The 16,752-nt window shown below is 40.2% G+C and overlaps 1 protein-coding gene and 1 pseudogene across 4 annotated transcripts in view; one reads left to right on the top strand and one right to left on the bottom strand.

The window, feature by feature from the left end:
- Nucleotides 1-16,752, top strand: part of Smg6 (SMG6 nonsense mediated mRNA decay factor) — a 229,827-nt gene that overhangs the window by 142,018 nt on the left and 71,057 nt on the right. The gene's annotated exons all lie outside the window — the stretch shown is intronic.
- On the bottom strand, nt 11,634-12,017 carry LOC114613794 (annotated as a pseudogene).

Here is a 16,752-nt window from a genome sequence, read left to right as displayed (position 1 = left end):
GGTCATCGTTTAGAACAAAGGCTGATATTTTTGTAGGCTGTGGTGTGCGTGTGTGTGTGTGTGTGTTTCCATTATCATTAGTGACAGAAAATATTAATCTTTAGCTGGCCAAGGACAAAAGTCAAATGTCTTTAACTAGCAGTTAACTTAGAAGTCGTAGATGAAATCATATCGGTATATACTCCCATAACTAAAGAAGAGAAAAACGAGAAACTGTTCTTAATTCCAGACTGCAGAGGAAAACGTGGTTTGCATGTGTGCAGCAAAAAGCTTTGTAAGGTTGGAATTGCACAATGAATGTAGGTTGAGCAATTGCTTAACAAGGCATGGGGGGGGGCTCTCCTTTAAAAATTTTTTTATTACACTTATTTATCTGGTGGGGGAAGGGGTTCTTGCCACAGCATGCTATGAAGGTCAGAGGACAACTTGGAAGAGTCTTTGCCTCCTTCCACCATGTAGGTTCTAGGGATCAAACTCAGGTCAACAGGGTTGATGGTGAGCGGCTTTACCCTCAAAGCCGTCTCCCTGGCCTGGAATGTCTTTTGGTCTTGTGAAATTGGGGAACTCGAATGCTGCCAGAATAGGGGGTTTCCTTTTGATTTCTTACATGCCATTTACTTTCACACTTTTTTTTCACTGTCTTTTCATTCTTTTTTTGAAGTCTTCTTGTGGGTTTTTCTTCCTAAAGTTTCCATGTGCCCACACTTCAGCTCTGACTTGAAATGGGCAGAACATAGTTCCCTCATGGCCTCAGTTTGTTGTGAAGCTGCTTCTTACAAGTGCATATTCAATTGCTTCTGAGCGTTTGAAGCCAGGTTACTAAGCAGCCTGCATTCCCTGATGTTTTAGGACTAGAATTTTGCAGATTGTATAATCAGTGTACTGAGGGGTTTTGCCTGTTTTGCTTTTAGTATTGTTCAACACCTCCTGATGAAGATTAGCTGCAGACTTTACTGGAAAGTACAGTCAAACCTTAAGCTTGAAGTATGGATGACAACCAGTAAGATCCAGACAGGACTTGTTTCAGCAAAAAGGAATATTCTTGTTTCTCCCTGGACTGAACATTTGTCCTTCCTAAGCCTGCTTCTGAGTCTCTCCACCTACCTGTGCTGGAGATACTGAATCTGTTCTTCCTCATCTCTGCTCTGTTTCTTAGGAACAGGAGAGGTTGTTGGGACAGGCTGCCAAAAAAGCAGAAGTTAAGTATGTGGATTTCATAGCCGCATATATGAGTGTTTGTGGGGCAGAGAACTTCTAATGAAAAACATTTGTGTTGCTTCAAAAACAGAGGGAGGCCTGGTTAGAGTCTGTCTACTCTGTCTGTCAGTCTGTTCCCTACCAGCACCAGCACTGCTCTCCTGGGAGGCTTAGGCATATTGTGGTTTCTTCTGCCCTTCCCATCCCCTAATCTTGCCAGAGTTTTTGTGTCCTAATGGCCCCATGTGTATTTTGGAGTGAGTCTACAAGAGTGGTGACTGATGGCTTTGGAGGTACTCAAGCACACATATGGGCATTGGGATCCTTTGTGGGGCTACCCTGAAGAGGGGGAAGGGTCTCCAACACATACAGTGAGAAAACCATGCTTGACTATACACACAGGTTTTGGACCCTGCTTTTACTGCTAGGAAAGCACAAACCAGAGGAAAGCAAGCCTGCTGTTCAGGCTTGCCATTTGATTTGTAAGTGCTTGAAAGGGATACACCTGGGTGCCCAAGCTTGCATCTGACAGGCTGATGTCTGTCAGGTTGTTTGGCAGGATCCCCTTTGGGAAATGCAGAAGAGAAAGTGCTAATTTCCCTGAGGATAGTGTCACTCTCTAAGATATGAAAAGACATGTAACTGGAGCTTTCCCAACTTGAGCCCCCTCCCTCCCCACCACCCCCAATTCTTCTGAAATTCACATTTGTTCATCGTTGGGTGGGGGTAAGGGGTGAAAACAAAAAAAGCAGCAACTTAGCTTACAGTTTTCTGGGTCCTCAAGAAGGTACTTCACCAATGTGGTTTTCACATTTTCAGGGTTTTGGCTGGTGAATAAGATTGAGCAGAAATGCTCCTTCCCCTGATAACAATACATTTAGATGCAGGACCAGGAGCATATGGATTAAAACCAGACGGTGGATGATTAATACTTTTGCTTATAGAGGTAGACATGGCAACTTCCTCAATTTAAATGAAAAAGCCCTTTCTCTGCATGTATATACGAGCAAGTGCTTAGGCTTCATGCTTGTTGCCTTAAAGGTGTGTGCTTAGTTACAGTTTCCAAGTATTCCTCCTCTCTCTTGGAAGCACCCAAGAAGTACTCAAAGGGTTATGCCGAGAGACAAAGGTGTGGAGATCAGCCACAAGTGTAGGAGTGGCGATATGTTCTCTATCTCGAGCCCTGTTTTTTTCAGCTCTCCAGTACTGATGGCTCTAAACATACATCTTTATCCATACTACTTACTTGGTTTCTTTGGTTCTATGTCCTCACTGTAAACAGTATACTTTTCTTTCAAACTATTGAATTGGGGTGCTTATTCCCATCATTTTTTGGGATAATGATGTACACAACTTTGGTTATATATAGAACCAGGTTTGGTGGTGCCTACCTGTAATCCCACCACTTGGGAGGTAGAAGTAGACCAGCTTCTGCTACATAGTGAGTTTAAGACTAGCCTTAGTTATGTGAAACCTTGTTGAACAAAAATAAATTTTAACTAAACAAACAAACAAACAAAACTGTTGTGGCAGATACTTTGGTCTGCTTCCTAAACAACATAGTATTTCTTCAAATATATATTTAATTATTACTTATTACTTATTATTATTAATTATTACTTAGCAAGTGTTTGTTTATTAAACATGTGTCTGAGATTTGTTTTTATTAGGTTCTGTACACATTAACCCATTCAAGGCTAGGCCTCTGACTTCCCTGGTGATTTCTGCTTACACATACTGTTGTTTGCAGAAGCAGAGACTGCTGCCCAAAAGAAACAGGAAATGAAGGAGGAGGACCAGACTGGGGCTTAGTATCTTTTTATCTGCATGGTGTAGGTTGTTTTCTCTCTGTAACAATGAAAATTTAGGAGCATAACGTTCCTTTTATTTTAATAGAAAGCTGGTTCTTGTTTGCTACTGCCTCTACTCTCAGGGTGCAGCTAGCTCTGTTACACTAACGACGTACTAGTATATATCCTCAGAATGTACATCCTCAGAATGGAGTCACATCCTTTAGTTTATTTCTTTTCCCTAGAGACCAAATTGTTTTGTTCCCTCTTCTTCTAATTCAGTTTTTTAATTTTTCATTTTAATTCATGTATTCTTGCAAACATGTGTGTCCTTATGTGTATATGTGTTTGTGTGTACAAATGCCATAGTATGAATGTGGAGGTCAAAAGACAACTTCTAGGAATCAGTCAGTTCTTTCCTTTCACCATGGGTTCTGGAATCAAACTCTCAGGTCCTCAGACTTGCAAGTCAAGTACTTTGACCTACTGAGCTGCCTTGCTAGCCCTGATTTATAGTTTGACAAACATCCATAGTTGTTTATCACAACATAAATATAAAATGTTTTATATAACCACCAAAATTCCTTCATACATGCAATCCTAGTCCTTACATCCTGTCCCCAGGCAATTTTTCGGCTTTTTGTCTTCATTACTCTGCCTTTTCTAGAATGTCATTAAGCAAAACCATAACAATATACAGCTTTTGAGTCTGCCTTCTTTCATATGAGATAATTAATTTGAGATTCATCCAGGTTGCTACCTTTGTCAGTAACTTTTTCTATTGTTATTGCCAAACATTGTATAGATATACCACAGTTTGTTTATCCATTCACCACTTAGTGAATATTTGGGCTGTTTGCAATTTTGTGTAATTATGGATAGAACAACTGTAAGTAGCTATGAGTAGGCTTTAAGTTTTCATTTCTCGTGCATGAATACCTAGCAATGGAATGGGTGGTTAATGTAACTGCTCAACTCTTTTTCAAAGTGGCTGTACTATTCTATATCCCCAAATATATCTCCATATATATGCTTTGTGGTTCTATGCCATTATCAGGACTTGGCACCATCAGGTTATTTGGAGGGTTTTGTTGTTGTTGTTTTGCTTTTCTTTAAATCATTGTGATAGATATCTCATACATGGTTTTAACTTGCGTTTTTCTTGTGGCTAAGGATCTTGAGCATTATTTCATGTGTTTATTTGCTGTTTGTATGTCTTCTTTGATGAATTGTCTGATTATATCTTTTATCTATTTTTAAAATAGATTTTTGGTGGTTCAACTTAGAGGCACATACCTGTAACATCAATACTTGGGAGATAGGCAGGAAGATGAGGAGTTCAAGGAAGTTGATTTGTTTACTAAGTCTGTTTTGAGGCATGGTCTAATGTAGCTAGGCTGGCCTGGAACTTTACAGTGTTGCCAAGGTTGACCTTGAATTTCTGATCCTTTTGTTTCTACTTCCCAAGTGCTAGAACTACAGTCATGTACTACAATGTCTGGTTTATGCAGTGCTGGGGATCAAATCCAGAGTTTCCTATATGCTAAGCAAGTGCTACAAACCCAGCCCTCTTACTGAGAGATAAATGTTCTTCGTATATTTCAGATAAAGGTCTTTTGTCAAATAAATATGTATTGTAAATATTATCTCTCATGCTCTGGTATGTCCTTTACTTCAGAGATTGTTTAGACTGACTCAATCCTGAGACCTGGGGGTAGAGCAAAGTAAAGAGATTGAGACCTTAGTCAGCAGATGTGTGCAAAGAGCACCCCTTTAGAAAGAGCTTATAATTTTTAGAGTTACAATTTTAGGGGAGAAGGGAGGTGGAGATTGAGTTCTATGGACAGACCCTTGAAGCTTTCTTCAGCCACTTCCTAGTTCCTGCCCCTACTTCTGATGTTGACTCTGGACTCCTAACATTCAGCTTGGCTCTGTTGCCATCAACTCCAGACCCACTGAGACCTTGGCAGTTCTAGAAAACAGAATGGACAGGCTTCTTGTTTGAGTATGTCCCAGAGTGAAGTTGTTTGTGATAGTAATCACTCCTAAGCCCTAAAGTGATACCTTCAAGGAGCCACCTGCTCTGTGGAGGGGAAGCAAGCATCAGCTGAGCTTAGTCAGGACACTTCCACGTGGGCTTTGTATAAGAACAAATGGCAGTAGTAGACATCCTCTGAAGCAGCTAAATTCAGTTCTCAGAAGATTCATTAAATGTGGATGCGATACTGACCAGAGATTCTTTCACGTTTTTGAAAGTATTCCCACAGAACAACCCATTTAGGGTTGGCATAGAAAACATTCTGCCCATAGAACAAAAGTGAAGAGAAGATGTTATGTGGAATCTTGTTACTTTTTTGTTTGTTCAGGCTGATCTCAACTTAAGACCCTCTCACCTTATAGCTTCCTGAGGATTACAGGTGTGTGCCATAACTCCGGGTGAATCCTGTCACTTTTTAATTGCTGGTCCCTGTTGTTGACTTTTTCTCAAACAGCTACAGCGTTTGCCTCTGACTAGACATTAGCAGAATTTCTTTTCTCTTTTTATGTATGAAGTAGATCACTGACACAGCCTGCTTAAGTACCCAGAGGACTGTTCCTTTCTCCAGGATAATGTTGTTTGGTCAAGGCTCTCTGGCCTCTGACTCCAGTAGAAATACAAGAGGAGAATTTCTGACCCTTCACCAATCTGAGTTATTGAGAATGCCTTTTGTAAGTCAGCTTCTAGGAAGTTCTGAGCTTTCTTTTTTTCTTTTGAAAGTACAAATTTCTCTTTTTACTAAGGACAAATAAGTTCAATTGAAAAAAAAACCTGCAATGTGGATATGCAAGGTGATGGAGCAGTCACCTTGTATTAAAAAACAGAGGGAGGGTTAAAAACAAACTCTGCAGTAAATCTGCAAGTGTGAAATCTGAAGGAAACGATCCCATCTGGAAAACCCTACCAGGGTACCCTGGCTGGTTTGTGGAGCAGTACAGATTGAGGAGTGAAAAAAACAAAACCTGTAGTCTTGAAAGATGACAGGCTCATTAATTGATGTCCATTTCAGCTGGTGTTGTGCCAGCTTATGTTGGCCCCACTCCAGCGTTCCTGTAATTTGGGAGCCAGGTGTGAAGCATTTTTGTTCCATCTTGTTCCCCAGCATCTACAGAAGCCTTACACATCTCACTTGAGGGAGGAGCCCTCTGGAGGAAACAAATGTACAGGTAAAGGTGGAAGGCAAGTATCACAGCTGGGTTATAGATTTTTTTTTTTTTTTCAAAAAATCTATATTTGAGTGAGATCTGGGCTTGAAAGTTGAGGGAAAAGTTATTAAATGACTTCAAAATAATTATCCTAATTAGACCAACCATTTTGAATCTTTTTAAAGGTAGGTGTTCGTGTTTGTGTGTGTGTATGTACACAAGTGTGCGTGCATGCTCTGATTCTGTGGCACATGAATGGAAGTACCCATAGACACCAGCAGAGGGCATCTGATCCCTTGGAGCTAGAGTTAGATGCAGCTGTGAGCCTCCTGACAGGAGCCTGGAAATTGAACTTGGGTCCTCTGAAATGTGGTACACATTCTTAACCACTCAGCCATCTCTCCAGCTCCCCTCCCCCTTTTTTATTTTTTAAAACATGTCTTTCTAGACATACAAGAAAACATCTTTCATATTTGCCTTTGTCTGATTCAGGGAGCAGCAATATAAAGAATGAAGACAGCCATCAGAGTTGTAGCTGATCAGTTCCACCATGTATTTTATAGACCACAGTAATATAAGCAGCTGAGAGATTAATTACCAGCCCTGACTGTCCCCTGACTACAGTTTTTGTTTATTTTAGGGAGAGTGGGACTTTTTTCTTTTTTTCCTTTTTTTCTTCTTTCCTTTCCTTTCCCTTCCTTCCTTCCCTCCCTACCCTTCTCCCCATCACCCCCCACCTCTCTTCTTTTTTTTCTTTCCTGTGTATATGCATGTGTGCATGCCCATACTCATGCATGCATGCAAAGACCAGAAGTCAGCTATTATGCTGTTCACATTATTTTTTGAGACAAGAGCTCTGACCTGGGACCTGGGGCTGGCTGGCCAACAAGCTCCAGGGATCCATCGTTCTACCTCCCCAGTGCTGAGATTAAACACACATGCCACTGTGCCAGGCTTTAACATGAGAGTTTGGGATTAAACTCTGGTCCTGATGATTGTACAGCAGTCTCTTTACAAACTCACCCATCTCCCTGTCCTCATGAGTGGTTTTGATTTCAGTTTTTGTTTTTAGAGATACAGTGAGCACAGTAGAAATCGTCAAGCAGTATCCATCCAACACTTTGATATTTGACCCTTGGCACAGTAGTACACAAAGAAGACATTCCTCCCACAATCCAGTCTATATCTATCCTTTCTAGTCTTCAAACTAAAATGAATATTAAAGAACAGAGAGTTCATGTCAGATGAGGTGGTGTACACCTTTAGTCCCAGCACTCAGGAGGCAGAAGCATGTGGATCTCTTTGAATTCAAGGCACGTCTCCATGAATTCCACAGTGAAACCTTGTCTCAACAAAACAAAACCAAAACCAGGCAGTTCTGCCATTGGAGACAAAGCCTGACTGGGTCATCTCGAGAATATTAAAAGCCAGTGGATATAGCACTGAATGTCAAGCTTTGATGTTTTACCACTGGCTTACATTTTTATATAAGGCCATTTCTAGTCTTCCAAAAGAGCTCTGTTTCCTGAAGGATTCCTATAGACTGACAACTGAAGGAGCCCTTTATGGTTCCTCTCTTTAACTCTGGGTCTTATTCAGATAGAGCTAACCTTTGACATTGAGATTCAGACCACAATATCCAGAAAAGCCCAGTTGTCCCAGGCTCACAGGGAAGCCCATGTTCACTAATGGCCTGGGTTTTTTTATTCAATACTGGAAGCTGTGAAATGGCTGTACCAGATAGTTCAAGAGGCTTAGGAGCTAAAAATAAAGTTTTCCCCTAATTATTCTAATTCTTTGTTTGTTTATTGCTTTGTTGGGTTTGTTTGTTTGTTTGTTTGTTTGTTTGTTTTTTGAAGCAGGGTCTCACTATGTAGCCTTGGCTAGCCTGGAATTCTCTATGTAGACCAGGCTGTCCTTGAACTCACATAGAGAGCCTCTTGCCTCTGCCTCCTGAGTGTTAGGATTAATCCCATATATGCTGCCATATCTGGTTAGTCTAGTTCTTCAAAGTGTGTTCATCTTGTTTTATTTATTTGTGGTAAAACATATATAACATTAAATGTAGCATTTTAACCAATTTTAAAACCCAAGGTTCTGCAGCATTAAGTTCACATTGTTTGTTGGATGTTATCACCATCATCCATCGCCAGGACTTTTTCATCTTTTCCATTTGTATCTCTGCACCCATTCCTCATTCCCTCAACTTCCTGCCCTTGGAAACTACCCTTCTATTTTTTTTCTCTCCTTAAATTTGACTATGCTATGAACTCTAGATTTCTCTTTTTGTGACTGGCTTACTTTCACTTAGTATGTTTTCAGAATTGTGGCATACATAAGAATTTCTTAACTTTTTTAAAGACTGAATTGCTTCATTATAGGTATGTACCACACTTTGTTTAGCTATTCACCTGTTCATCACCACAGGTTAAGATTGATTGATTGATTGATTGATTGATTGATTGATTTTATGTGTTCTACCTGTGTATATATATATGTGTGTACCACATATGTGCCTGGTGCCTATGGAGGTCAGAAGAGAGCATTGGATCCCCTGGAACTGGAGTTAAGGATGGTTGTGAGTCATTATGTAGGTTCATATGTTTTTGTGTGCTTCCTGTAAATCAAGCAGGGCCTAGCACATGATAAATAAATGATCTCCGACCGAGCTAAATCTCTAGCCCTTCTTTAATACATCTGAGGCTAGAGAGATGCCTCAGCAGTTAGGAACAATCACTACTCTTGCAGAAAACCATTTGTTCCAAGCACCCATATAGGGCAGCTTACAACCACCTGTAACCTCATCTCTAGAGAAACTTAACACCCTCTTATGGCCTTTTTGGTCACCAGCATACTCATGTATATAAGCACACACATATATACATAATTTAAAATAAATCTTTCTCAGTTGATTGGCCTTGGATTATCTGAACATTTCCCGCTTGACCCCCCTGAAGTAAAGTGCAAATATAGCTTTCAGTCAACCCTACTATAGGCAACTTGTGTGGCTACAGGAAATTCATATAGCCTCTCTAAACTCCCTTATCTTTTTCAATAAAACAAGAAAAGTTATAGTGGTCTTACCCAACTCAAATAGCTCTCTGTACAGATAAAAGGAGATCAGGCTTGTGAAAATACCTTATAAACATTTATGAAAATTCTATATAGATAATATCATTCTGGCCCTTTAAGTCACTGTTGATAGAACGCTTTATCGGAGCTGAAGCAAGGTTTCTTCAGTAGGTGAGGGGAGCAGAGCACAGCTGATCTACTTCTTCCTATCTCTTCATCACCCAGTGTAGAGTTGGCTCCTCTGAGCTCAGTCAGGGGTCACATCCTTGACATAGTTTCCCCCTGCAGTATGACCACAAAGTCAGAGCAGCTTTGGTTAGAGGTGTAGATGGCATGGTCTTGGACATGAAGTGAATATTTTATACTTACTATATGCCAGGCACCGTGCTCATGCTTTCACACACTTCACTAGGTTTCATTGGCATGTAACTTTGTTGATTTGGAACTATGTCCTTCCACACACATTGTTTTTCTTAGTTATTTATTCTGGACTCATTTATACTGATGTTTCTTTGCATCAAAAAAATATTTAGGGAGGGAGAGAGGATATAAATGTTTAAAAAACATGAAATACAGTAAAGATTTGGATGAGCATCATTCACCTCAGGAACAGATGCAGAAAGTTAGAATCTGTCCTGATCCAAATTCAAGATGAATCTGCCCTCCATAACTCACAGTGTCCTAGTTGAGCTGAGAATGGATAGTGAGGAATGAGACTTCCTTTATATGGCTACTGGTCCAAAGTATATATCTACATTTTTCTTTGGGAAATTTTGGAGGAAAATGGGGACTTCATTGAGACTTTGTCATAGAGATTTCATTTCTTTCTTATATCAAACAATGGGCTAATGGGTTTGGTTTGCTTTTTCTTGGGTTTTTTATGGGGAGAGTATTTTATTTTGTTTTACTGTTGGCATTTTGAGGCAGTCTCATGTAGCCCAGTTGGCCTTTCATAAACTGATTATAAACCTTGAGCTCTTAATCCTCCTGAATCTACTTGACAAGGACTTGGATTGCCAGCATGCACCACCATGCGTGTCTAAGCAATGTTCTCAATGCAGTTTTGTTTCCCAAATGATCTATGTGTGCATGGCCTATTTTTGGAACTAGAGGAGTGCTGTTAGGTAAACTCAAGTGCTGCCACTGAAAGAGAAAGCAGGTATCTCCTTGCATTTTATTTATTGAAACATAAATTTTAAATTTTTATGCATTACTTGTGTGTGAGAGAGGGTAAGAGTGAGGGCATACACGTTAGAGGTCAGAGGATGACCTTCAGGGGTCAATTATGAGGCAGAGAACTTTTGCAGCATACTTCAAATAAGCTGCCCTGTGACCTTGCATAACTCTCCTGTCTCTGCCTCCTGTCCCACAGCATAGCTATGGTGCTATGCCCCAGAGCTCATTCAGCTTCTTTACCCACTGAACCGTCTCCTATTCCCTACCCCCACCCCCACATCATAGTTCCTTGGCTCTTCTGGGTTACTTTGAAGTAGAATACTGATTCTTGAAGAACTGCAAAGGTCTTTGTACTTTTTTTTTCCTTTTATTTTGACCTTCTGAACTTTCCTAAAAGCTTATTTAAGGAGACACATAATGCAAAGCCTTTGGTTTTCTCGGCTCATGAGCACGTTCAGTGATGGTGCTGATAGTAATGCTAGTGATAACAGCAGCCTCGACGGCATTACGCCTTCACTGCGTTCTACCTGCTGGCTTAAACACCTTGATGATTTTTTTCTTGGCTTTTCCGGTCTGTTTTGAGACAAGATCTTACTATGTAACCTAAACTGGCCTTGAACTCACAAACCTCTTTCCTGCCTTAGCCTACTGAGTTCTAGGATTGCAAACTTATGCCACAAAAGTCTCAGTTTCTTTTTTACTTTCCGGTCAGTGATGGTGATACCTCAAAATCCCAAGTACACAATTGGGCTCTACTACTGAACTGTATGTACCCTTAGCCCCAGATTGTTTCCTTTTGACTGGGAAGATGTGACATCATTGTCTCCATTTATAGAGTGAAGAATCTAAGGCTTATAAAGTGACCTGTGCAAGTTACACTTCTACTGAAGAACAGTATTGGAATGTCAATACAGGTCTATATGAGCTACAATCTCTAATCTAATTCTAACAGGTTTTTAATTATTATTTGGTTAGGTTTGGGGTGGGGGCTTGTTTTGTTTTGTTTGGCTTTTTGTTTTGTTTTTTGATTTTTGGGGTTTTTTGGTTTTGTTTTGTTTTTGTTTTGTTTTTTGTTTTTTGTTTTTTGTTTTTTTTTTATGGTAAAAAAAAAAGTGTATATTTAGAATGAGTCATCTGGACTCAGTTTAGATGATCCCAATCTGGTTGGCAACATCATAATCAGGAGCCAAGCAGACATATGCCTTCTTCTCTCCATCAGGCCTTATTGACTTTGGCCACATCAATGTCATAGAGTTTCTTCATGGCCTGTTTGATCTGGTACTTGTTGGCCTTGACATCCATAATGAACACAAGTGTGTTGTTCACCTCTATTTTCTTCATGGCTGACTCAGTGGTCAGTGGGAATTTGATGATAGCATGGTGGTCAAGCTTGTTTCTCCTTGGTGCACTTTTCCGAGGATGTTTTGGCTGCCTCCGGAGCCGCAGTGTCTTGGGGCGCTGGAAGGTGGGTGACGTTCGGATCTTCTTCTTTTTGTGGCTGTGGACGCCTTTCAGCACTGCCTTCTTAGCTTTCAAGGCCTTCGCTTTGGCTTCGGCTTTGGGAGGGGCAGGAGCTTCCTTCTTCGCTTTCAGCGCCATCTTGGCGAAAAGGCTTTTTTTTTTTTTTTTTTTTTTTTTTTGGTTTTTTTGAAACAGGTTTCTCTGTATAGCCTTGGCTGTCCTGGAAATCACTCTGTAGACCAGGCTGACCTCAAACTCAGAAATCCACCTGCCTCTGCCTCCCAAATGCTGGGATTAAAGGCGTGTGCCAACACTGCCCGCCTTGTTTTTTTTGTTTTTTGTTTTTTTTGTTTTGTTTTGTTTTGTTTTGTTTTGTTTGAGACAGGGTCCCATTTGTAACCCTGCTTGTCCTGGAACTCACTGCATAGACCAGGCTGGCCCTGAACTCACAGAGATCTGCTCACATCTGCCTCTGAGTGCTAGGATTCCTCCACTTTTATTTGAGGAGTTTAAGATACAAAATGCTTAATGATATCTTTTGCTTTTGTTACTATGGTAGGATACTTTGGTTTGTTCGTGTGTTTGTTTGATGTGGTTTTTAATATTTTTATTATTATTAAAAATGTATGTATGAACTGGTGCTGATCCCACAAACTAAATAAAAAGAGGTTCTTAGATGTTTCTGAGTAACCAAGCAAGCTGGCACTTGCCCTGGTAATTTCTATCAGTTGCTGAAAATCTGGTGCTTTCACTTGAAAAGCTTTATAAGGGTAAGAAGAGCAGGTGACAAAGCATGGAATCATCTCAGGAGGACTCACATGCTGGTCTACTTACAGCTAGTCCTAGATCCTCACTGTGAGGACACATGACCAAACCTCACAGGGAGAGTTAGTGACCATGAACTAACCTTAGATGAGTTTCGAGTCTCAATGCTGCCTTTCTCTGAAAAGGCTTCAACACATAGTTTGAGGTGACCTCTGGCTAGTATCTCAGACTGGTGGAAGCAAAAAAACTGTCTTCTCTATTGGAAATATAACTTCATATCGGGCCACAAAGAATTTTCATAAAAGACTAGAAGTCAACCCATACTCTTTAATATGCTGAGAGTACTTAACCTGTCATTCCCAGTAAATCTATCTTTTCAAGTAAAGGTAGCAAAAAAAAAACAGAAACTCTTGTGTTTACACAAAGACTCACACATAAACATTGATGCTGCTTATTTTCATTGTAGTTTTATGATTCATGTGTGTGCGTGTGGGCCTTGTGGGAGTCAGAGGACAATTTTAAGCATTTTTATCTTTTCATCTTGTTTTGAGGTGGTGTCCTTCTTGTCTCTACCATATTTTGTACTTTAGGCTAGTTAGCCAAAGAACTTCCAGGGTGACTTTCCTATCTCTACATCCCATCTCCCATAGGAGTGCTGGGATTTCAGATGGGTGGAACTTTATCCAGACTCCAGAGATCACACTCAGGTTGTCAAGCATGCAGAGCAAGAACTTTCACTTACTGAACATCTCACCTGTCCCTACCCTTAGTTTTTATTATCACATTTATTTATTTGATGTATGTGAGTGTGGAGGTCAGAGGAGAGCTTTGTAGAGTTGGTTCTCTACATCCATCCATGAGTTTTGGTGATTAAACTAAGGCCATCATCAGGCTTGGCAGCAGGCAGTCTTATTTCCCGATCCATCTTGGGGACCCTTGTTTATTTTTTAACCTTTAACAAATTACATGTATTCATTTTTGTATACAGTTGTAGGTATATATGTATAAGGTCTGGGGACAACTTCAAAATGTCAATTCTTAGCTTCCACCATATTGAGATTTAATTTGCAGCCTTTTTGCCTAGTGGTCATGAGGCCTATCTTTAATCCCAACACTCAGGAGCCAGAGGCAGCCAGATCTCTGTGAGTTCAAGGATAGCCAGGGCTACACAGAGAAACTTGCTTAAAACAAAACAAAACAAAACAAAACAAGAGAGTTGGAAAGTTGGATCAGCAATTAAGAACACTGGCTGTTCTACAGATCCTGAGTTCAATTTCAGAAACCACATGATGACAAACAACCATCTGTAATGGGATCTGGTGCCCTCTTATGTTGTGTCTGTAGACAGCAACAGTGCACTAATTTAGATAAAATAAATAAATCTTTTTAAAAATTCATACTTTAAAATTGTACAGTTCAATCATTTTTGTACATTCATGGAGTAGTATAACTATCACTATCTAATTTCATTGATTTTTGTCTTATTTTTTAATCACTTCAAAGAAAATATATCCATCATTACTTCCCTGTCTCCTCTAACCACTTATTTGCTTTCATTCTTCACAGCCTTGCCTAGACTAGATTGCTCATTGGATTTCTCTCTACCCCCACTTCCTTTCTCTCTCCTTTCTGAATAGGTCTCATATAATCCATGAAGTTTGCTTCAAACTCTCAGTGTAGCAAAGGATGATCTTTAACTTCTGGTTCCCTTGCATCTATCTCCCAGGATTAAGGGCACATGCTACTGTACCTAGTTTATGTAGTGCTGGGAATTAAACTGAGGGCTTCACGCATTACTAGGTAGGTAGTCTACCAATTGACCACAAACCCCAGCCTTCCTCTGGATATTTCATGTCGTGGGAATTGGTCTGCTTTCTTTCATTGTGATGTTTTCAAAGTTCATGTTTGAAGGTGATATATATCAAAATTCTGTTTTGCTCTATGGTTGAATAATCCATTGTATGGAAATTCCATGTCTCATTTATTCATTAGTTCATGGGCATTTGAGTTATTTTTACTTTTTGACTATTACTAATAATGTTGCTGTGATCATTTAGTTACAAGTTTTTGTATAGACATAGTTTCATTTTTTGGAGGTACATACCTAAAAGTGAAATAGTTTGGTAATATGAAAACTTTGTGTTTAACTTCCAGACTAGACTGTTCTCCAAAGCAACTGTGAAATGTTATACTCTCATTAGCAACAACTGTGTAGGGTACATTTCTCCTGTCTTCACCAACACTTGTTATCACCTACCTTCCTACCTTTTTGATTATAGCTATACTTGTGCAAGTGATATGGTGCCTCATTGTATGTGAGGTGTTTGGTTTTTTTTTTGGTTTTTCGAGACAGGGTTTCTCTGTGTAGCCCTGACTGTCCTGGAACTCACTCTGTAGACCAGGCTAGCCTCAAACTCTCGAACTCAGAAATCCTCTTGCCTCTGCCTCCCAAGTGCTGGGATTAAAGGCGTGCACCACCACCGCCCGGCTACTTTTCATATTTTGGGGAGGTTTTTTGGTTTGTTTTTCTGAGACAGGGTCTCACCCTTGACTGACCTGGAACTCTCACTCTGTAGACCAAGCTGGCCTGAAACACAAGAGATCTACCTGTCTGCCTCCTGAGTACTTGATTTAAGGTGTATGCCATCACATCTGGCATCATGTTCTGGCAAGGACATTGTTGTTTTGTTTTATTTATTTATTTTTTAAACAATACAATGAGTTTGGTTAGAGTTGCTCATGGGAGACTAAATAAGACATTATGTATAGGAACATAGACACCTTAACCACTGAGGAAAACATCTTTCCCTTTCCTCCTCCTCCTCCTTCTCTTCCTCCTCCTTTTTCTCCCCTTCCTTTTTTGCTCCTTCTCTTGCCCCTCCCCCTCTTCCTTCTGTTCCTCCTCTTGTTGTCTTCCTACTTCTCCTCCTTCTTCTGTCTCTCTTCCTCTTCCTCCCACTCTTCCTTCTCCTCCTGCTTCTCCTCTTCTACCTCTTCCTCCTTTCTCCCTTCTCCCTTCTCCTTTCTCCCTTTTCCCTTTCATTTTTTGAGATAGGTGTCTCTACTATGTTCCTGTGGGTTGTCCTAGAGCCTTGCTCTATAGACCAAGCTGGCTCCAAACTCACAGAGATCCTCTTGCCTTTGCCTTCTGAGTGCTAGGATTAAAGGTATGAGCCACCTTAGCATGTGTTCACATAGCTTCTTGACCAACACAGTGAAGTAGAACTTTCTGTGGCAATGTAATCATTCTATTCCTACATCATCCCATACAGCAGCCACTAGTAATCTGTGACAGTGAATACTAGAAATATGGCTAATACAACAGAGAAACAAAAACAATTTTTTTTTTAAAGATTTATTTATTTTACTTATGAGTACACTGTAGCTGTCTTCAGACACACCAGAAAAGGGCATCAAATCTCATTACGGATGGTTGTGAGCCACCATGTGGTTGCTGGGATTTGAACTCAGGACCTCTGGAAGAGCAGTCAGTGCTCTTAACCACTGAGCCATCTCTCCAGCCCCCAAAAACAATTTTTAATACTGCCATTCTAGATAATTCTCTTGGCCTGATTCCCAACTCCTCTGTAGCTATATTTTTTCATAGTATGCCACCAGTACAATCAGGGTCAGCTTCCTGTTCTGTTTTAGACTCTATCACACCCCTATGAATCAGAAAATTTAGGGCTCATAGCCCAGCAGTCTAGTTTGACAAACTCATCTGTTGATCCCAGTGTCCTGACACTTGAAAGCCAATTATTGGTCTTCAAGCCTTCTGCTAAAAGTCATACTTAGGCATGAAATGATATGATGAGTTTTACTAGAAGTCATTTGCTAACATACCAACTGCATATTTTAGAATAACAACAGTATGGTTACAGAGGACTTTCAAAAAATAAAGTGCCAGGGCCAGTGAGATGACTTAGCAGGTAAAGGCATTTACCAACAAGCCTGAGAACATGAGTTTGATCCCCAGGACCCACGTGATTGAAGGAAGGGACCTACTCATGCAAGTTGTTCCCATCTCTGTGGATGCTTGGCACATACACACTCAGATAGATGATAGATAGATAGATAGATAGATAGATAGATAGATAGATAGATAGAT

This window comes from Grammomys surdaster, unplaced genomic scaffold, assembly GCF_004785775.1.
Source record: "Grammomys surdaster isolate TR1022 unplaced genomic scaffold, NIH_TR_1.0 126278, whole genome shotgun sequence".
Lineage (NCBI taxonomy): Eukaryota > Metazoa > Chordata > Mammalia > Rodentia > Muridae > Grammomys > Grammomys surdaster.
The sequence above is the reverse complement of the archived record's forward strand: the minus strand, read 5'-3'. Positions and strand labels throughout refer to the sequence as shown.